This window comes from Epinephelus fuscoguttatus, linkage group LG3, assembly GCF_011397635.1.
Source record: "Epinephelus fuscoguttatus linkage group LG3, E.fuscoguttatus.final_Chr_v1".
Classification (NCBI taxonomy): domain Eukaryota; kingdom Metazoa; phylum Chordata; class Actinopteri; order Perciformes; family Serranidae; genus Epinephelus; species Epinephelus fuscoguttatus.
The window spans coordinates 1337989-1361668 of NC_064754.1; the positions used below are offsets into that span (position 1 = coordinate 1337989).

A 23680-nucleotide genomic window follows, 5' to 3' on the forward strand; every position below is an offset into this window, starting at 1 on the left:
CGGTCTGAATGAATTCATCACGTCATCATCAGTCTGATAACTAATCAGTGCTGTTGCTATGGTAACCTGCAGGTTAATAAACGTAGAGCTCCGATTTGGTAAAACAATGTTTGATTTGTCCACCTGCCAGCCAATCAGAGAGCAGCATCTATCAGTGAGTACAGGAGGAAAATTATTATTCAGATGTTTTCAATCAAATCAAGATAAATTTGTTAAATCAGTTTCATGTCTTCTGTTTGAAATCTGCTCGTCTTCGTCTTTCTGAACTCGTGTCGCTGGATCTTTTCCAAACCAACAGGGAATCCCTGAACCTCCCCCTCGGAAAAAAACTGCTCTCTGCAGAGCTGGCAGCTCCCTCCTCCTCCTCCTCCTCCTCCTCCCTTCCTCTCTCCTTCCTCCTCCTCATTTGATGTTCTGCATTGCAGTGCCACCCCTCCTCCTCCTCCTCTCCTCCTCTCCTCCTCCTCCTCCAGGTTGATCTCTGCAGCAGTGAACAAACAGCAGGGCGATCCTCTCAGTCTGACACTAAACATGCCGGCACAGCCTCCCTCCTCTTCCTCCTCCCTCCTCCTCCTCTTCTGCATCTCCTGTATCTTTCTGTGTTATCCTGAAGCCACAGCGCCCTCTACAGAGCAAACGCAGACATCACAGTCAGCTGCAGGTTTGAGCTTTGAACAGAACATAAGAATCATAAATCATGAGGTATTTTTTACTGAAGAAGATAAAATAAAATGCATTTTTTAATGTTTCAGAACCAACAGGACCAAAGTTTAAAATTTTGAATTTATTTTGACTGAAATTTGAAGGACACACCTGATGTTTCATTAACCGTGAAGCAGATGCATCTGTCTCTGTCTCTGTACCTGTCTGCAGGACATCTACTCAAAGGCCGAGTGGAGCCATAAACCAGGGTGGAGCTGTTCTGCCGCCACCCACCAACAGGCTCAGGTGATGACCTCCATGATCGTGGTAGAGGCCAGTGGGAGATGGTGCATCCTGCCATGAGGTGTACTCCTCAGCTGTCAGACATGGCTGTGTGTCCTGGTGGTCTAAAGAGTTAATGGTAGACAAGAAACAATTGGTGGATTCTGTAGGAGAATTAGGAGGTCAGTAAAAATTTCCAATAATTAATCTTTTGTTCTCATATATCTCATATTGTTCTCGTATTATAGGAGGTCGCCCTGCAGACTAGGCCTATGTCAGCCTAACTAGGGGCTGGTAAATGGACCTGCACTTGTATCGTTCCTTTCTAGTCATCCAATCATGCAAAGCGCTTTTTATACTACGAATCACATTCACCCATTCACACACACATTCACACACTGGTGGCCGAGGCTACCACACAAGGTGCCACCTGCTACTCAGTTTTTAACACACTCACACCCGGACCGAAGCATCATCAGGGGCAATTTGGGGTGCAGTATCTTGCAGACTGGAGGAGCCGGGGATTGAATCGCTGATCTTCTAGATGGTGGACGACCCGCTCTGCCTCTGAGCCACAGCCAACCCTAACTATGAGCTTTATCAAAAAGGAAAGTCCCCGCAAATACATCATGCTAACATTATTAGCATAAGTCTAAGACATTTCACATTGTATACATTAGCATAGGGGCTAGCAGAGTTTTCTTCTACTCATATGAAGCCAGGAGCAAAAGCAACATTTAACAAAGGTAATGTTACAAAGATCAGCTTCGTTACAACTCACAAGGTTCACTGACAAATTTTTACTCTGATACTAGAAGTTCTCTGCACAAATACAACATGCTAACATCATTAGCATAAGCCTATGATATTTTACATTCCATAAGTTAGCCTTGTGGCTAGCTGAGTTTTTCCAAGGATAAATCACACACAGTGTGTGGAGGCTTTATTGTCTTCACAATTTATTGTTTCTTATCTGTGAAATTAAAGTAAATCAAAGCTTTGTTTCCACTGAGGGAAATGGTTTCAGCTCACAGAGACAGACAGGAGGTCTGCGTCACTGTGACACTGTGGAGTTACATCTCTGGGGAGGTGCACGTCAGGCTGCAACGCAGGGTTCGGCGTGTGTTTCTGTAAAGCCTGCGCTTACACTGCAAAACTTAATCGAGCTAAACTCAGCGAAAATGCCCCTGGTTGGAAACGCTAAGCTAAAGATGGCACATTTATAAGCGATGCTTCAAACCTAAGTACGTACGATGATGCTCGGCATATTCTGAATGTCATTCATTTCACTTCTGAGACATTCTCCTCCTGCTGATGCAGCTGAGTCGTCAGAGGAAAATGTTGACATGCGTGTCTGCAAACCAAGAATACGTCAAGATTTGTTTTGTTTCATACGTGTCATACCAACGTTTCTAAAGTGACATTTAACTTAACATTTGAATGATGTAGCCGTCGTCTCTCTGTCAGCTCTGCTAAATTTGGGCTAAATTTGTCATGAAATTAGGCTCTTCTGTTTATTTTGTAAGTGTTGGTGAGCCACTCATCAGGATGAAGAAATCAAGTCACCAGGCTGTGTGTGTGGGCGGGGCATAAGCACATACAGCCAGCAGCAGCAGCGACCCACCGTCTGACACCGGCACACCGTGAGGACAGAAACAGAGGGCTCTGTGGGGACGGAGCACCTGCTGCAGCAAGCCAACACGCCGTCTGTGGTCATTGTGACTTGACCAGCTGACTTCACTACAAGCTGATTGGCTGTTGAAACAGGTGACGTGCTTTAAAACCAGCCACCGGCCATTTGACCAGCTGAGTGTCAGGTGACACCATCAGCCGGCTTGAGTCCAGCTCAGACCGGCCACTTCACACCGCTGACACTTTTCTCTGTGACGTTCTGAAACAGTTTCCTCTCGTCGTGAATCTTTGGTCTGAACTGGACTTAACGTAAACACATGTTCAACACAGTGTTGTTGAAACGTGAAGTTTCAACGTACATAACAACGTACGAATGTAACATATCGGTGGTTTGCAGAAACACAACGCCAGCACTTTTTACCTGCAAATAGGCCGTCTGATGCTCGGTGGATTCACACAGACAGACGGACATTTGTTTCTTTGATAAAAAACTTTTGAGTGGAAACTACTAAAAACTAAAAAACACAAAAAATAAAAAAGAATAAATAAATCCAACAGGATGCACATCCTGAGGTCACCGTCACAGCGGAGAAAGTACTCACATCATTACAAGTACAAAAGTATTAATATCCAAATAGACTTTGAATACCAAAATGACCCATCATGCAGAATCATAGTTTATTATGTAACACTTTACTTGACTGTATCTACATAAGAGTGACATGACACGGTCATGAACCTGTCATGAACACTATGTACATGTCATCAACGTTTATGACTGCTGTCATTAAGTGTCATTCTGTCTTTGTCATGACAACTTGACATTAACCAGGATGACATTACCAGAAGATTACCAGAACACAAAAGTGGCTGTCATGACACCGTTATAACAGTGTAATGAATACATTCTTTGACCTCAAGTAAAGTGGTAATCATTTTGGATTATCATCCTGCCAGACATCTCTCTGACCGAGTGTTAGAGTCGGTCTGTAACCTCGGACATCTAATGATAATAATCATTATGTCAACTTGTCATTACAAAAACAGAATGAAGCTTAATGACAGCAGTCATAAACATTTATGACATGTACATAATGTTTATGACAAGTTCATGACAGTGTCATGTCATAGTTATGTAGACACCTTCAAGTAAAGTGTTACCGTATATAATAATTGATGCATTGTTAATCAGCTGGTGAAGATGGAGCTACATATAAAAACTGCTGAATGTCTCCCCAGTGATCAATAAAACCTCAACTGATAATAAAACATCATGATTTATTTATTTATTTATATATTCTGCATCATTCATAATAATAATAATAATAATGAATCTGTAACTAAAGTTATTTAATAAACGTACTGCAATAAAAAGTTCAATATTTCCCTCCAAGATGTGGTGGAGTATCAAAGCAGAAGTACTTTAAAGTTGTACTTAGTTACTTTCCATCTGTGGACTGAGAGGAAGCCGGCAGAGGACGCTGAGACACACTGAACCGTCTCAGAGGTTTTTAATGGCTGCAGAACTTCACAGAGACAGTGTGTGTATTTAGTCAAAGTGTGTCTCAGCTGACACTTCAGCTAACGTCTTCCTTCACTCTCCAACCCCTCCACACCTTTTTATACCGGTCAGTGCCGGGCGTCATGGCAACAGGTGCAGTCTGCTCCCTGATTGGCTGCGTGTGCAGGGATCAGCCGTTGCCGTTTGCAGTGAGAAGTGCTGAGTGGACCCTCCTTTTTAAAGGCCCCACCCGGCCGCTTCATGGCCTCCTATTATTTAGCAGATTTGTTTTTGCGTCCTGGCTGAAGCTTCTAGTGTGAGAGGAAAAAAAAGTGCAGCAGGGATCATATATGTGCCTCTGCAGGGACGCCGGGGGCATAACCTAACAAATGTGTGGGGTCAATTGGTAAGGACTGCTTTCTGTTGTGTTCCTTGTGCAGAGGTAGCGAGTGGAGGTAGAGGACTGCTAAGTTGTGTGCTGAGGTGATGGATGTGGAGAACATCGACCGGGACTCCATGTTCCTCTTTGAACAGATAGATTTCAGAGGCTCACAGTGAGAACTCGGACTCTTGATGAATTTAAGGCAAGTCTTTTGGTTTGTGGAGTCGTAGACGTTTGCTCTGAAACAAACAAACTTAGTGGTTCCTCTGTTCTCCGATGAATAAAGTTGGATTGCTAAGTTTGGGGATGAATGGTTCTTTTCATGCTGAAGCAGACAGAAGGGAGCGTTTGTGACGTTGCTGATGATGATGATGATCTGCCAGCTTGTGTGTGTTAGGTGACTCAGATATTAAGAGTGAGCTCCTCTCGCTCGCTGCTGCAGGCCGGACGGACGAGGACAATGTCAAAGTTACCTGGTTCCTCTGACTCTAAGGACGCCGGCGACCGGTCAGTAACAGGAAACAACAGAGATGTCTGCTGTGGAGGAGGAGGAGGAGGAGGAGGAGGAGGAGGAGGAGGAGGAGATGGTAGGCTCGGGTAGGGAGAAAACATTAGAGAAGCTGACAGAATACAACCTGAGGGAAAAACGGGAAGTTGTGATTTCTAATAAGACGATACGGAACTGAAACTGCTTTTATTAGACGGAAGAAGAGAAACTACAGAAACGACAAAAAAAAAGAAATAAGAGAGAAGTGTGAAAGAAACAAGAGACCAAAGAAACCTGATCGGAGCCTTTAAAGATGGTGGCGGATCGTCACATGGAGAAAGATGCATGTGAAACCTTGAGGAGAAGACAAAGGTCCACAGGAGATGATCACAGGAGGATAATGAGCAGGCTGGGGGCGCAGGGTCAGCTACACAAACAATGTTCCCCTCGGTACATTTAACATCGAGCCCCGCAGGCAACAACAATGGCGTCAGCAAGGCCCGTCCATGTCTACACGTTGCTAGATTTCTCTCTGGCTGGTTTCAGTGTGCTTGAACAGCACAAAGCTTGTTTTTTTTGTTTTTTGTTTTTTTTCCGTGGCGCTCAGCAGGTCACGACTCGTATAAAGACACAAAGGTTTGCAGCTGCGGCGGCGGCGCTGTTTGTGGAGGATGTGAAGTGTCTGGAGGAGGCTGTTTGCTATGGTGCTTCGGTGAGGAGTGTTACTGGTTGAGGTACTGTCCTGCTTTCCAATCCAGGCTTCGTGCTGCATTCACGTGCTCCTCGGACAGTCCCATTTCCCGAGGTGGGAAGCCGTTCTTCCAGCTTTGGTGTGTTCAAGAGCTTTTGATTGTAACGTGGAGGCTACAGAGATGACACGCTGACATTTCATTGCTCAGAGTGTTGAAACAAGGTGTCGATCGCTGAAGCGGCAGCAGTACGTCCCCTAAAAGCACCAAAACTAGAGATGTGCTGATGAAATTCAGGGCCAGCACCTCTGTTTTTATTTGTGTTGTTGTTATTCTGTTTTTGCTGTTATTAATTTCTCTTTAAGCTCTAAAAATTACCTGACTGTTTAAGCTCATTCAGTCCTTTGAATGAGTTTAAATTTATGATGATTTATGAAAGAACCTTCTGTCACATCAACAACATAAAAAACAGCTGCTAATAATTCCCTCTCTAATATGTAGATAAAACATTCTCACCAAAACTCAGTTTTACCAGATTACATTTGAACCAGGCCTCCAGAGGTGCGCCGGGCTTCGGAGACAATTGTTGTAGTGGGCAAACAGTGAAATTACACCGTCCGGTTCCATCACATGTTGTCACGTGGACTTACACTGTGAAAGAGCCGTCTGTTGATCAGTAGACTCACAAGTCAGTCTTTAGACGCTTTGCTTAACTAAAGACTGATGACTTTCTCCCTGATTTTGTGTTTAGATGGGCGGATACAATTTCAGAGTTTAAAAAAACTCCCTACATTGCAGAACCAGTAGTAAATCTGCAGGGCGGTCCTTCGGTGGCTCGCTGAACTCTTGTGCTCGTAAACACAGTCCCACTAGAAACACGTGTAGCAGTACAAAATGGCTCAAGTCGCTGCAAGTCCTTCATTTCCACAATCTTGTGGACTGAGCACACGTTTGATAAAACGGAGTTAAATCTCTCGGCATCCATTTTCAAGCTCTCTGTGTGTTTGTTTCCTTGCGGACGAGAAAAGGGGGAGCGCACATTTCCGAGAAGGCGTGTCCTTTTCAAAAATGCAAGAGGCGTTGCTTTGTTGCCGGCCGTTTTCGCCGGTGTGTTAAACACACTTTAGAAAGGAGTGTCCCCAGACTATCAGAAGGCGGAGATCTCTGATTGTCTGGTGGCGAGACTAGTTGATCAGTGGATACTTGTTTTGTTTTTTGTTTTTTTTTTTGTTTTGTTTTTTAACGTCACAACGCTGCAAACTATGGGGTGCCGTTTGTAAAGTGTCTCACGCTGAAAATAACATCAACATTTTGCCACATTTAGCTTCAAACAATGTTTAAAAAAGTATTGTGATTTTTTTAACGTCACCTTTTACCACATTTACAGCAATATTTGTTAACTTAGAAATATATTAAATAGTTAAATCTAAATATTAAATGTGGCACCTAAATGCTAAATGTTAAATCTAAATATTAAATCTAAATCTAAATGCTAAATCTAAATCTAAATATTAAATGTGGCACCTAAATGCTAAATGTTAAATCTAAATATTAAATCTAAATCTAAATGCTAAATCTAAATCTAAATGTTAAATCTAAATATTAAATCTAAATCTAAATGCTAAATCTAAATCTAAATCTAAATGCTAAATCTAAATCTAAATGTTAAATCTAAATGCTAAATATAAATATAAATGTTAAATCTAAATATTAAATCTAAATCTAAATCTAAATGTTAAATCTAAATATTAAATCTAAATCTAAATGCTAAATCTAAATCTAAATGCTAAATCTAAATCTAAATGTTAAATCTAAATGCTAAATATAAATATAAATATAAATGTTAAATCTAAATATTAAATCTAAATCTAAATCTAAATGTTAAATCTAAATATTAAATCTAAATCTAAATGCTAAATCTAAATCTAAATCTAAATGCTAAATCTAAATCTAAATCTAAATGTTAAATCTAAATGCTAAATATAAATATAAATATAAATGTTAAATCTAAATGTTTTGGGTGAAACTAAATATTTAACTAATATGCAAATTCACACTGCCGTTCACCGGAAGTACCAAAATAAAAGCTCGAGATGGTCAGACTGTTTATATAATCAAATAACGAATTAAAACCAACTTATCGGGGGAAATGGACACTTGAACATACATTAGCGTGATAATAACTACCTAAAATAACAAGAAACGTGTTTGGAGAAATTTTATTTGATGTGTACTTTGAGTTGTTAGTGTCCCTTCGGAGGGAATCACCTTGTTGTTTACAAATACTTCCGGGTAGAAAACCAGCGGAGTTTAGCTACACATATATATATATGCACATCTCACGTTTTTCACGTCACTGTATCACCGTTTAGACTAATCTGGTGTTTGTAAAGCCTATAAACACTATGACTGAACAAACATTACTATCACGGTCTGAAATTAATAACATGGTTATCGTAGATTAGCGGGGCTAACTGTTAGCTGTTAGCCCCGTTAGCGGTGTCTGTAATGACTTACTAACTCTAAACGGTCCATTAAGAAAATATTTTTTCCAGCGGATGTCTTAGTTACAACATGATTGAGCTAACTGGAGTAGTTTAATGTCGTATCCGACAACGGGAGGCTTTTAACAGATGACGTCCTGATAGCTTTGCTGCTGCTGCTGCAGCCACTGATGCTTTCTAGACATCGTGATTTCCCAAAACTGAATAAATACCACACATCGCAACACAAAACTGCTTTGCTAGCTCAATCATGTTGTAACTAAGATATCCGCTGGAAAAAAAATATTTTTTTCACGGACCGTTTAAGAGTTAATGAGTCATTACAGACACTGCTAACGGGGCTAAGAACTGACGGTTGTTAGCTTAGCTTAGGTTGTTAATCCCTCCGAAGGGACACTAACAACTCAAAGTACACGTCAAATAAAATTTCTCCAAACACGTTTCTTGTTATTTTACGTAGTTATTATCACGCTAATGTATGTTCAAGTGTCCATTTCCCCCGATAAGTTGGTTTTAATTCGTTATTTGATTATATAAACAGTCTGACCATCTCGAGCTTTTATTTTGGTACTTCCGGTGACCGGCAGTGTGAATTTGCATATTAGTTAAATATTTAGTTTCACCCAGAACATTTAGATTTAACATTTAGATTTAGATTTAGATTTAATATTTAGATTTAGATTTAGCATTTAGATTTAGATTTAATATTTAGATTTAACATTTAGATTTAGATTTAGCATTTAGATTTAGATTTAATATTTAGATTTAACATTTAACATTTAGGTGCCACATTTAATATTTAGATTTAACTATTTAATATATTTCTAAGTTAACAAATATTGCTGTAAATGTGGTAAAAGGTGACGTTAAAAAAATCACAATACTTTTTTAAACATTGTTTGAAGCTAAATGTGGCAAAATGTTGATGTTATTTTCAGCGTGAGACACTTTACAAACGGCACCCCATAGCAAAATGACTCGTTTCACTATCAGGATTTGACTGATTCATTTGGACAGTCTAGATTAAATCGTTGGAGTTAGCTAAGTCTGATCGGAGGCAGTGGAGCGCTAAACAGGAAGTAGCCGGCTCAGTCTGCAGGTTTTTAGAGCGCCTGCTCCGTGGGCTCGACACTCAACGTTGGCTTCATGCACCTCAGATTTAATAGAAATGAATGATTTGAACACACCATGAGAACGTTATAATTTATCATCACCCAATTCTCACTTTTACTGAGCAGAGCTTGAACACATCATAATGTATCTCAAAGCAACCTTGTGAGCTGTTAGTTCTGCTCACAGCTAACAGCTCACACTAACTTGCTCTCCTCCTGCTGATGTCATCACAGATGTGTTGTTCATAATGTGGAATTATCGGGGAAACAATCGGGTGTGTTTCCTGACTCATTGAATCCGCGTCCTTTCATCCCAAAGCATCCTGGGAAGATCTCCAAACATGTTGCAGTGGTTCCCATCCAGTGGGTCGCAGTTCAAATGTGAGTCGTGGGTCGATTCTTAGTGGACCACAGGTGACTTGCAGTTGTGTCAAGTTTGTATAAAGCACACTTTGTTTTAAAGTGCAGTGAATTTCTGGCACAGAACTTTTATTTTGAAGTGCTGTTTCCTGCTGTAGAGTCAGTGAGTGACTGCAGATACTTGACAGAGACAGAATACTGGCTCGTTGTGTGACGCTGAATGTGTTAAACTGTGTGGACCTCGATCTAATGACTGAGGACAAATCAGGACCCTGTGGCTTCACCACTTGGGAAACACTGCTCTGTTGTCCCCGGGACGACGGGACACCGTCAGTCTGGACCCCGTTTTTTTAGCCTGCTCCACAACAGAAACACATCGACCACTGCTATTGGTGATGTCATCTTGTTTGCTGATAGACCAATGGCAGTCAACAAAGAGAACATTGCCAATAAATCGCTGCATCATTAACTAAAATATTGCTGACCTGTCATCTGTGTTAAAGGGACAGTTCAGGTTTTTGGACATGAAGTTGTGTGAAACGCTGACCATCTGTAGCTCTGATGTGACGGTGTCACTACTCTCAACGAGCCTCCTGCTCTGAGAAATGGCCCGTAGCTTACCGGAGAAAAAGTAGTTCTGAAGATGTACGGGGGACACGTAACCAAAAGGTTTTAAGCTACAAAAAAGTATGCATGTGTTTTGTTAGACCAGACCTTGCTATCAGCTGGGACTATTTTCTGGCCAGTATCACTCCGCCGTGCAGGCCTGCAAGACAGCACGCCAACAGAAATCAATCAGACAGTTCATCAGCACGCCGTGCAGGTGCGCAGGATAGCAACGGCTAACGAAAACTTCATCGGCTGTTTCCAACAGAGAACCAGTAGGCTGTTATTAGTGAGGAAGAAGATGTACTAGCCCTGTATATACCTACTGCTACAGCGCAAACACCGGCTCAGGCTCACGACACACCCTCATCAGCTGCTGTAGGTAAACAGAGGAATACCAAAATGGTGCCAACAGCTGTGGGAATAAAAACATCGCCGGCTCCCAATTCCATCAGTTTCCTCGCTACCAAGCCGGCGAGGGTGAAGCAGCTGCGCGTATGTAAGGCTCACTTCAGCTGCCCACAGATCCCGACGGACAGAGAAAACGCGGGCCTGCACGGCAGAGTGATAGCGTTCACACAACTTCATGTCCAAAAACCCGAACTATCCCTTTAATGCCAATAATCTTTTAGAACTCATCTGTGTGACTTCATACCTCATACTGTGATACACATGACGTTAGCAAAATAAATGATTTATAAAAGTTTGTTAACGACAACCAAATATTTCGTTCGCCATGTTTCTGTGTTTGTGGCGTCAAATTCAACAAGTCGTGTCCCTGAATTTTGCAGACTTTCCGAGTTGTATTTCTGACTTGAGGGGGCGTCCACTTGAACTGTCCCAGTCGGGAACTCATTTTAACAGTTATTCCAACATCCCATGAATGCAACATTAGTGATGTGTACTTGAAGAGCACAAGGAGTGGATGTGATTGGTCGGTTGGCTCTTCGGTCACAAGTTGTCAAGTTATGGATTAGAAGTTAAAAGACTTCAGCGGCAGTGGCGTGAACGTCTACGAAGTCTATTACCTCATGTGATCAAACAGGAAGTCAGTGCTTCCTGTTGCTGCTCTGAGGCTCCATTTCAAGAAACTATGGTGTAAAGTAAAAATACAGATGTAGCTGCAGTGTTTCGTCAATAAATTAATTATTCAAAAGAATATAAATCAGTGATTTTTTTTTTGTTTGACAAATGATTGTTTAAGCTAAATTGCCAAATTTTTGCAGTTTCCAGCTTCTCATAGACGAAGATTTGCTGCTCGTCTTTCTTTATATACGCTGGTAGATTAAACGGGAACTGCCCATTGGTCCGACCATATTAAACTCATTGTTCCGAAGTGAGGACAGTGGACAGTAACCACAGTGAGGAAATGATCTTGTTTTGGCTGGAAAAACCTGCTTTTGGTGCCACAGTCACAACTGGAGACGCCGTGACAAACAACTGGTTTTGACCTGTGTTCTGCAGCTTGGCAGGTGTCTCTCCTACCATCCACACTCACCTCCACCTCCTGATGACAGTCAGCTCGTATACTGCATCACTTTAGAAATGTTGATATGATTCTTATGAAACATACAAATGGAATGTGTCCATGGTTTGCAGAAACATACAATGCCCACAGTTTCTTTTTGCGATGGGGCTGTTGCTTCAGAGAGGTGACAGTTGAAAACACAAGTGATGAATGTGAATCTGTATTTTCTACTTGATATCTGCAGATGGTTTCCAGCCTCTAAAGCTGTGTCTCCACCAAACCCTTTCAGCCCAGCACCTTTGGAACCAGCAATAAGCCTTCAGACATGGTACCTAGACCCTCGGTGTGTTCAGACAGTCCTCTTAAATGTGGGCGGGGTTGTTGTCACTCACTGCTCCGTCCAGCACTCGCTGTATTTCCTCATCAGCGGTGACACAGATGGAAGTCTGCACCTGGTTTATCGTCCACAGAACGAGGCTGCACGCCCACATTTTCACAACAAAATAGAACAGGCTGCAGTGAGAGTCTCTCTCCATGGGATATTTCAAAATAGCAGCTTTGTGCATTTAGTCCTTCTCAGGCAAGCTCAGGGGTTTAGTGTTGCTGTAGCCCACAGGAAGTGAGGATTAGAATATATGACCTTCACATAATCCGCTCCAAATGAATCTATATTTTTAAAGTCATTACTAAAAGTGTGTGTCATATAAAAACTAAAGTGATGGTCAAAGTTGTCACAGTGAAATTTAAGGTGTGCTGATGGATTCACGTCATCAACTCATGCATTGAGTAACATTACAAGTTAACGTTCCACCTTAAAAGTTGCCGGCAGTCGGCCCAGTGAATGAAGTGATTTTTTTCTCTTTCATTTTATAGTTGTAGTTTACTGATGTATGAACAGAGGTTACATAAAACCAGAGTGAGCGTCCTCTACTGACCAATCAGACTGCAGGGTTTCTAGCTCCACCTTTTAGTACCAGATCTGTGTGCTAGGTACCCCAACAGAGGGGGGACCAAACATGGGGACGCTAAGGAACGCTTCTGTTGGGACCATCCACAACTTTCACTGTGGAGACAGAAACTATGAACTGAACTGAACTGAACTGAACTGCTCGGTGGAAACGGGGCTTAAGACTTGGCGGGCATTCAGGTTTCTTCTCTACCAGTAAATCTTGTAATGTACAGGCGTCTCACAATGATGAGGAGTAAGTCAGATCTTTAACCAGTGGTTCAGTGTCGAGGACTCAGCTGCTGGTGGAGTCTGTTGTTGATCTGGTTGAGTTAGTTGAGAATCATAATGAGCTGGCTGTGTTCTGTGCACGGTGAGCAGTCGTACTTTCTCCTGAAGACTGTAAAGCTTCACAAAAGCTGTTCCTGAGGGCGTGCAGTTCTTCATTAGGCTGCATATGTGTAAGTATTGGTGGGGGTAAATATCAATACAGCATAGTACTGCGATATTTTTGTTGGCGATATCGTATCGTCACACAGTACAGAGTATCGATTTTTTTATTTTATGAATTATTAATATTATAGATACAAATTAAACCTTAGTCAGCCTACTTGAATGATCAGTTGCTTTTTTCAGTCCATCAGTTACATTTTGCTGCAAAAACAAAAAGACATCGTGAGATGTCCAGATTAAAGAGATGCTGACAAAGTTTTCCTTTGGGGACATTATTACACTTCAAAACAAGTAATTAATTGCAGTGTATTTTATCGCAATACTCAGCATATCATGATACGCATAAAATCGCAATAATATTGTCCATCCATTCATTTTCATCCGCTTATCTAAAGCCGGGTAGCGGGGGCGAAGTATTCCAGACGTCCCTCTCCTCAGCAACACGCTCCAGCTCCTCCTGGAGGACCCCGAGGTGTTCCCAGACCAGATGAGATATGTAATCCCTCCAGTGTGTTCTGGGTCTGCCCCGGGGCCTCCTACCAGCTGGACCAGGAGGATCCAGATCAGATGTTGAACCACCTCAACATAAAGGAGCAGCGGCTCCACTCCGAGCTCCCTCCAGATGTCTGACTCCTCCCCCTATCTCTAAGGCTGAGCCCAGACACCCTACAGAGGAAACTCATTTCAGACCATAGACTGACTTGTGTACGATAATATTGTATCATGACTAAAGTAACGTGGTAATATCGTATCGTGGAGCCTCTGGTGATTCCCACCCCCAGTAAAAAGCGTCAGGACTATAACATAGGTCATACCATGTTCACAGTCTTAGCTTAGCATTTTATTTTATTTTATTTAACAGGGACGGTGCACAGCTACTAAGCTGCACCAGAGTTAGCTATAAGCTAATTTTCATCTGTAGTCCCTGGACAGGAAACAGAGAATCATTTCACTGCCTAAAGACACTATTCTATAAAAAACACAATTACAAAACAGAACATATTCATGACACAACGGCTTCAGCAATAACCGTAGCAAGACAACACAACAAGTCATCGCAACAATATGCGTGAGAGTTGGCAGCTATGGTACATGATTCATGCTAACGTTGGCATGCCAGCATCAGATAGAGTCCAGCTGAGGCTGATGTGAATGTCATCAGTTCTGCAGGTCATAAACCAAAGTATTGGACACATTAAATGTTTACCTGAAGGTGGCGCTAGATGAGAGGTGTTTACAGTTCATCCTGAGGGGAGCATGAATGATGAACCACAACCATCACAGTCCATCCAGTGGTTGTTGAGAGATCCATCAAAGTGGTGGACTGAGCAGAGCTGTTAGTGTGGTTTGTTGTAATCCTGCGAGGACACTGTGTGATTTTTTCAAGTACAATCTGAATTCACTTCTGTGCTTCACTGGAAAGTTGCTCTGAGGTCTTTCCCCGACGGTTTTATGTTATATAATGATTGACTAGAGACGGAATTAAAAGCCTCCTGATTCTGTGGACGTCCTGACTTTAACGGACCGCTGCTGTTCCTGCAGGTTTCCCAAGGGGACGCTACTGAGAAGCTGGCTCACCAAGTCGCGGCCCAGGTTGCTGCTGCTGATCGCAGGGTTGAAGAGGCCTCAGGTGACCCTCATGAGGAGGAAAAGGATGAAGCGCACAAAAGTAGCAAAGGCCACGTAAGCGGTAAATATGGCTTATGTTGCATGGAGGAATGCTGAACCCCATCATCAACCAAAACACAGGAAGTGGTTAGAACCCTAACGTTAACAGAAACGGGTTACTTCACACACACTGAACTGGACTGTTTGTTTTATAAGATAATGATTAAACTCTCGATCATCGATCTCAGGCTGTGAGGACTGGAGTCCAGCCTGTAGTTAGAGATGTGATAATAATAATAATATCCGACACTGTCAGGTCACCATACGAGGTTTTATTCAAACAGGCTGTGTTGTTTTTGCTCTTCTTTCTTCCTCATTCATCCCACTGATTCAAAAACTGAACCAAGTTAATGTGATAACTTTTTTTTCTCTCTGTGAGCCGACTCAGTAACAACCACACTGCAGCCTTCAGACATATTCAACGTCCACGTTTAACCCATTCACACGGCACATGTGCTTTATATGATACATCACCCTGTCAGAGGATCTGCAACATGTTTCCTGTTGATGAAACATTTAGGCTCAAATATAGCCCTTTCTCTTTTTCTGGATTAAAAGTTGGTGTTAAACATGAGGACGAGACAATTACGTGTTCGCAAGACCTGATATTCTGTCTGAATACTGGCTCCTACTGTGAGCATTGCATTATGGGATGTTTGTAACCTTAATGTTTACAGTGTCTCTTAACTTAAAAGCCAAGCTGACCATTCTTAAAGCATTTTGAAACAAATCATTTGGATCTGGGTTCTTACAGTTTGGACGGTTTTTATGATGAATGCCAGTTTAGGGAGCAACGAAATGACCAAGGACCGCATTGGAAATATGAACACAATGACTTTTCTTTCATGACATTTTTTCGACATACTATACTATGACTTTTTTAATGACAACTTTTCGACATGCTACATTATGACTTTTTTGATGACATTTTTATGAGATAATACAATGACTTTTTTCATGACATTTGTTGACACGCAATAATATGACTTTTCGACGTACTATGCTATGACTTTTTTCATGACATTTTCTCGACATACTATGCCAAGACTTTTTTCATGACATTTTTCCGACATGCTATACCATGACTTTTTTAATGACAGCTTTTCGACTCGCTTTACGATGACTTTTTTCATGATTTTTTTCCGACATGCTCTGTCTTTTTTCATGACATTTTTTCGACATGCTATACTATGGCTTTTTTAATGACAACTTTTCGACTCGCTTTACGATTACTTTTTTCATGACATTTTTTCGACATGCTACACTATGACTTTATGTCATTTTTCAACATGCTATACTATGGCTTTTTTGCTGACATTTTTACGAGATAATACAATGACTTTTTTCATGACATGTTTTGACACACTATAATATGACTTTTTCAATGACAACTTTTCGACATACTATACTATGACTTTTTTCATGACATTTTTCCGACATGCTATACTATGACTTTTTTCATGATTTTTTTCCGACATGCTATAATATGACTTTCTTCGTGATTTTTTTCCGACATGCTATAATATGACTTTTTTCATGACATTTTTTCGACATGCTACACTATGACTTTTTCCATGTCATTTTTCAACATGCTATACTATGGCTTTTTTGCTGACATTTTTACGAGATAATACAATGACTTTTTTCATGACATGTTTTGACACACTATAATATGACTTTTTCAATGACAACTTTTCGACATACTATACTATGACTTTTTTCATGATTTTTTTTCCGACATGCTATAATATGACTTCGTGATTTTTTTCCGACATACTATACTATGACTTTTTTCATGATTTTTTTCCGACATGCTATAATATGACTTTCTTCGTGATTTTTTTCCGACATGCTATAATATGACTTTTTTAATGACAACTTTTCGACTCGCTTTACGATGACTTTTTTCATGATTTTTTTTCGACATGGCTTTTTTGCTGACATTTTTACGAGATAATACAATGACTTTTTTCATGACATTTTTTGACACACTATAATATGACTTTTTTCAATGACAACTTTTCGACGTACTATGCTATGACTTTTTTCATGACATTTTTACGACATACCATACTATGGCTTTTTTCCATGAGATTTTTTCGACATGTTATACTATGACCTTTTTGATGACATTTCTACGACATACTATAGACGAATTCGGTGAGCGATTTGTGTATGCCACCATCTTGCGGCGGCGCCATTGCTGCGGTGACATGTGTCAGTCATCAATTCATGATGCTGTCATTGTGAACTGACTCTCTACAATGACAGCATCATAAATAGCTGGATTGATGATGTTAGACAGTGGCCTCCGGTAACTGATGAAGTTATCTTAAATGAGTACCGATATTAATTTAGAAATTAATCATTTGTTTGAGCAATAAGCAGGAAAGATTAGAGTAATAGGGAGATAATAGACTGTATCATTAAACACTGTGTAATATAACATTAGCATACGTTACATGTGCTGACGTTAGCAAGCTAGCAGCGTGACATTTAATCATTATGGACAGGCTACGTGACTAAAAACAACAACAACACGTGTTTGTGTTTTCATTTTAGGTATTCAAGAATATTTTATTGATCGCCTGGCCTCCGATGACCAGAAAAACGGTAATTACAGGTCTCTGACTGAGGGTCAAAATTACCTGAGCTCCGGATGGGTCAGGCAAATTTTACACCGCTTTTTAGACGACCATCACATCATATTGAAGGTGAATACTGATCGCCTTCAATATGATGTGATGGTCACGTAGCCTGTCCGTAATGATTAAATGTCACGCTGCTCGCTTGCTAACGTCAGCACACGTAACGTATGCTAACGTTATATTACACAGTGTTTAATGATACAGTCTATTATCTCCCTATTACTCTAATCTTTCCTGCTTATTGCTCAAACAAATGATTAATTTCTAAATTAATATCGGTACTCATTTAAGATACCTTCATCAGTTAGCGGAGGCCACTGTCTAACATCATCAATCCAGCTGTTCATGATGCTGTCATTGTAGAGAGTCAGTTCACAATGACAGCATCATGAATTGATGACTGACACATGTCACCGCAGCAATGGCGTTGCTGCAAGATGGCGGCATACACAAATCGCTCGCCGAATTCGTCTATACTATGACTTTTTCCATGAGATTTTTTTGACATGCTATACTATGACCTTTTTAACGACAACTTCTCGACTCACTTTACAATGATTTTTTCATGATTTTTTTCAACGTGTTATACTATGACTTTTGTGATAACATTTTTCAACATGCTACACTATGACTTTTTTCCTGACATTTTTTGACACGCTATAATTTGAATTTTTTAATGACAAGTTTTCGACATGCTATACGATGACTTTTTTTGATGACATTTTTTCGAGATAATACTACGGCTTTTTCATGACATTTTTCGAAACGCTATGCTATGACTTTTTTGATGACCTTTTTTCGACATACTATACTATGACTTTTTTCGTGACATTTTTACGACATGCTATACTGTGACTTTTTTCATGACATTTTTTTTGAGATACTAGAATAGAATTATTCAACACGCTATACTATGACTCTTTTTTGAAGAGAATTTTTTGACACGCTATACTATGACTTTTTTGAAGAGAATTTTTCGACATGCTATACTATGACTTTTTTGAAGAGAATTTTTCGACATGCTATACTATGACTTTTTTGAAGAGAATTATTTGACACGCTATACTATGACTTTTTTGAAGAGAATTATTTGACATGCTATACAATGACTTTTTTTAAGAGAATTATTTGACACACTATGACTTTTTTATGAGAATTTTCGACACGCTATACTATGACTTTTTTGAAGAGAATTATTTGACACGCTATACTATGACTTTTTTGAAGAGAATTTTTCGACATGCTATACTATGACTCTTTTTTGAAGAGAATTTTTTGACACGCTATACTATGACTTTTTTGAAGAGAATTTTTCGACATGCTATACTATGACTTTTTTGAAGAGAATTATTTGACATGCTATACAATGACTTTTTTTAAGAGAATTATTTGACACACTATGACTTTTTTATGAGAATTTTCGACACGCTATACTATGACTTTTTTGAAGAGAATTATTTGACACGCTATACTATGACTTTTTTGAAGAGAATTTTTTGACATGCTATACTATGACTTTTTTATGAGAATTTTCTACACGCTATACTATTACTTTTTTGAAGAGAATTTTTTGACACGCTATACTATGACTTTTTTGAAGAGAATTTTTCGACATGCTATACTATGACTTTTTTGAAGAGAATTTTTTGACACGCTATACTATGACTTTTTTGAGGAGAATTTTTCGACATGCTATACTATGACTTTTTTGAAGAGAATTATTTGACATGCTATACTATGACTTTTTTGAAGAGAATTATTTGACACACTACTATGACTTTTTTATGAGAATTTTCGACACGCTATACTATGACTTTTTTGAAGAGAATTTTTTGACACGCTATACTATGACTTTTTTATGAGAATTTTCTACACGCTATACTATGACTTTTTTGAAGAGAATTTTTTGACACGCTATACTATGACTTTTTTGAAGAGAATTATTTGACACGCTATACTATGACTTTTTTGAAGAGAATTTTTCGACATGCTATACTATGACTTTTTTGAAGAGAATTTTTCACACGCTATACTATGACTTTTTTGAAGAGAATTATTTGACACACTACTATGACTTTTTTATGAGAATTTTCGACACGCTATACTATGACTTTTTTGAAGAGAATTTTTTGACACGCTATACTATGACTTTTTTATGAGAATTTTCTACACGCTATACTATGACTTTTTTGAAGAGAATTTTTTGACACGCTATACTATGACTTTTTTGAAGAGAATTATTTGACACGCTATACTATGACTTTTTTGAAGAGAATTTTTCGACATGCTATACTATGACTTTTTTGAAGAGAATTTTTCACACGCTATACTATGACTTTTTTGAAAAGAATTTTTCGACATGCTATACTATGACTTTTTTGAAGAGAATTTTTCAGACGCTATACTGTGACTTTTTTGAAAAGAATTTTTCGACATGCTATACTATGACTTTTTTGAAGAGAATTATTTGACACGCTATACTATGACTTTTTTGAAGAGAATTTTTCGACATGCTATACTATGACTTTTTTGAAGAGAATTTTTCACACGCTATACTATGACTTTTTTGAAGAGAATTATTTGACACGCTATACTATGACTTTTTTGAAGAGAATTTTTCGACATGCTATACTATGACTTTTTTGAAGAGAATTTTTTGACACGCTATACTATGACTTTTTTTATGAGAATTTTTCACACGCTATACTATGACTTTTTTTATGAGAATTTTTTGACACGCTATACTATGACTTTTTCCATGAGAATCTTTCGACACGCCATATTATGACTTATTTATGAGAATTATTTGACACACTATACTATAACTTTATACTATGACTTTTTTCATGATATTTTTACGACATGCTATATTATGACTTTTATCATATTTTTACGACATGTTATACTATGACTTTTTCATGATATTTTTACGACATACTATACTATGACTTTTATCATGTCATTTTTTGACATAGGATACTATGACTTTTTTCAAGACATTTTATCGACATGCTATACTATGACTTTTTCGTGTCATTTTTCGACATGCTATACTATGACTTTTTCATGTCATTTTTCGGCATAGAATACTATGACTTTTTCATGTGATTTTGCGACATGCTATGACTTTTTTTATATTTTTACGACATACCATACTATACTATGACTTTTTCATGTCATTTTTACGACATACTATACTATGACTTTTTCATGTGATTTTGCGACATGCTATGACTTTTTTTATATTTTTACGACATACCATACTATACTATGACTTTTTCATGTCATTTTTACGACATACTATACTATGACTTTTTCATGTCATTTTTCGGCATAGAATACTATGACTTTTTCATGTCATTTTACGAAATGCTATGACTTTTTTCATATTTTTTCGACATACTGTACTATGACTTTTATCATGATATTTTTACGACATGCTATACTATGACTTTTTCATGACTTTTTTCAAGACATTTTATCGACATGCTATACTATGACTTTTTTCAAGACATTTTTAAGACTATTGGTACTTGTGCCATCTTTTGTATTGTGAATATACCCCAGGTGGTTTGACAAATGTGGGATTTAATGCTTTAATGGTTTTATTTCATGTGGCCCAAAGCAGCAGGTTAAAGGTCTTTGTTAAGATTCTGGAAAGATAGTGGTTCATTTTTTTTATTTTTAGACACAAACCAATATCTTTCTCAATTTTTCCAGCGTATTCTTGTTCCATGGTTTTAATGGGGTTTTGTGTTCACCTTGTGGTTGTTGGTTAGAAGAAAATGTCCAGTTCTGTAATCATCAACATTTCCCAAAGAAGTTTGTCTTTTCCTGTACGACTTTTTTGCCTATCTGCCTTATTTCCCCTGTTCGGTAAAAGTGAACAAAGAAAACAGTCTGAGTGAAAAGATAAACTTTGACCTGATCCATCTAAATCCCAACTTTCCCTCTCTCCAGAACCTGCAGCCGGATGCCCCACTTCACCTGAGTCCTTAACAGAGAGGAACTGCTCGTTAGATATGGACGACAAAGAAAAGGAAGACCTGTGTGTTGGATCTTTGCCCCAGCAACAAACTAAAATCCAGGAACCACATAACAGAGTGACGTCAGATGACGAACCACAGAGATTGAGACCTCCAGACTAATCAGGATTACACCCAGACCTGGACTACCAGCTTCACCCTCTCTCTTCAAACATACACCTGTTTTGGCTCATTAGACTCATGACCGTGGCTTGTACATCATTCGTATCCAAAGACAAACTGTCCCTGTGTTCTTAGTTCAGGCTCTTTCAGGTTTCACGGTGTTTGTGTTTGAGTCTCAGAGGAGTCCAAACCAGCTGCTGATTAAACTTTTAGGGGACGCCAACTGCTGCCTCACAATCGTCTCTCAGATCAAAACTCAAGGGTCACTTCCACACGATGTGCAGCGTCACATAACGCACACTCCCAAATGTGTGAATGTTACAAAATTCCAGCTTTAACGATCTGGAAATTTGTCATGTCTATTCAGATGATTCAGACACTGCAACTAGGAAACAAGGTTGCTAATCTTGGCAAAACCTGTCTGAGATAGAAACGGAAATAAATTAGCTGAATTATCTGTGCTGTCGTTGCAGGACACACTTCCAAGAACTTGAAGTCTTGGACTGACTAAATGAGACACATTTGCAGACTGGAGCTTTTAGGTTTTAGTCAAACTTAATGTGGTTTTTCCTTTTTCATAAAGTGGGCAGAAAAAGTTTGGAACAAAACTCTTAATTTTTGTTGTTTGTCTGTCCGTAATGGTAACCACACCTCTGGCTCAAACGATGGAGAGTCTGGAGAAATTTGCTTCATATGGGACAATTTAACATGGTTGAGCCAAATAAATAATATTCTCTTACAAGCATCAACAGATTATTCTGCAGCTACATCACAGAAATAAAAAGACTGCAAATTTAAATGGCGTTGAGCCGAAGACGTTCTTTTACTAACTGTGAAGGAATTTCATTAGTCGAGGAAGGTCCCAGTCAGAAATATCACCAGATCAGATACTGGAAATGAGATTAATGTGAACAGACCCTGATTTACACTGAGGACATGGACGTAAAGGTGTGCTAAAAAACTAGTTTGATTCATCCGAGGCAACATATGGAAGACAGAAATCATTAAATAAAATGGAAATATGTTTTTCTTTTGATCAAACAGAGCATTCTGTCCTTCTGTTATTTTAGCTAAATACCTTTCAGAACCACAGATAGATTATTTAAAATCCCACATCTCATAATCGCTTTTAGGGCTGACATCATGTTATGAGCTGGAGGTGCAGCTGCCTCTCCCCCACAGGGCTGTAGGCTCCATAGGAGTGTTAAAATGTGTTTGTCTTGTTGTGTTATTGGGAGCCAGAATAGAAGGAGTCATGGCTCAAAACCAGCCGCCACTGCCCGTCAACAAAAACAAAGACAACTATGGTTAAATGTGATAAGACCAAAGGACTGGACGGAGGCCATCATCAAAAATGCTCACATGTGCAGCGCACACTTCATATCAGGTTAGGGAAAAAGTATTTCCTGTTGTAGGGATGAATAAGGTTATGTGTATTAAGGGTTATCATGTCCACCTCATCAGAAACTGGGGAGGGATTAAGAGGAAGATTGGATTTCTCTGCAACGCTAACTTTTTAGCACATTAGCTAACGTTAGCTTCCATAGCAAAACAAACAAGTGTGGTCCTCCTTTGTAAGATTGGCTTCCTGTGACATCATCCATCCACTGAGTGAGAGCATACGGTCGGCCAGTCTGGTCCGTTGGTCAGTGTTTACTTATTCAAGTAACACTGGCGGTCCCGGAGAGTGAGTGACCTGACACGGTGCGTTGGTAAATTCAGTCTGACGCTCTACACTAAAATGAGAGCCCTGTTGGTGGAAGAAACGCAGCGTTATATTTCTACATGAATGAACCAACGGTTAAGTTAATCACACATTCACTCCGCTCGGCGCTCTGCTGCTCCGTCTCCACAGACAGAGTGTCCAGAGTGCGCTCTGCCACTCTGAGAGTGCGCTGCTCTGGATAACCCAACGCTACATTCAGACAGCGCTCCCAATTTATCAACGCTCCAGTTTGTGTCAGAGTGCGCTCCCACACTCAGTGAGTGTTTCTGAACGCACCGCTCACATCATCTTCCTCCATCGTCTAAAACAAGACAACACAACTTGTTAGCTAGCGCTAGCTAATGTCTGTGGAGAACTGTTTTGCCTCCAGCTAAGTAACAACAGTAACAACTAACAGTAAAAGGGTCTACAGCTAAGTGTGCCATT

At 39.5% G+C, this 23680-nt stretch overlaps 1 long non-coding RNA gene across 5 annotated transcripts; it reads left to right on the plus strand.

The window, feature by feature from the left end:
• The first annotated feature begins 4360 nt into the window (after window positions 1–4360).
• On the plus strand, window positions 4361–23111 carry LOC125886137 (uncharacterized). 5 transcript variants are annotated; one of them, XR_007448990.1, is made up of 3 exons: window positions 4361–4463; window positions 14607–14754; window positions 21341–23111. It is a non-coding gene; the product is annotated as an uncharacterized LOC125886137 (long non-coding RNA). The 5 variants fall into 5 exon arrangements; XR_007448991.1 differs by lacking the exon at window positions 4361–4463 and adding an exon at window positions 4862–4946; XR_007448989.1 differs by lacking the exon at window positions 4361–4463 and adding an exon at window positions 5568–5660.
• Window positions 23112–23680: the final 569 nt, after the last annotated feature.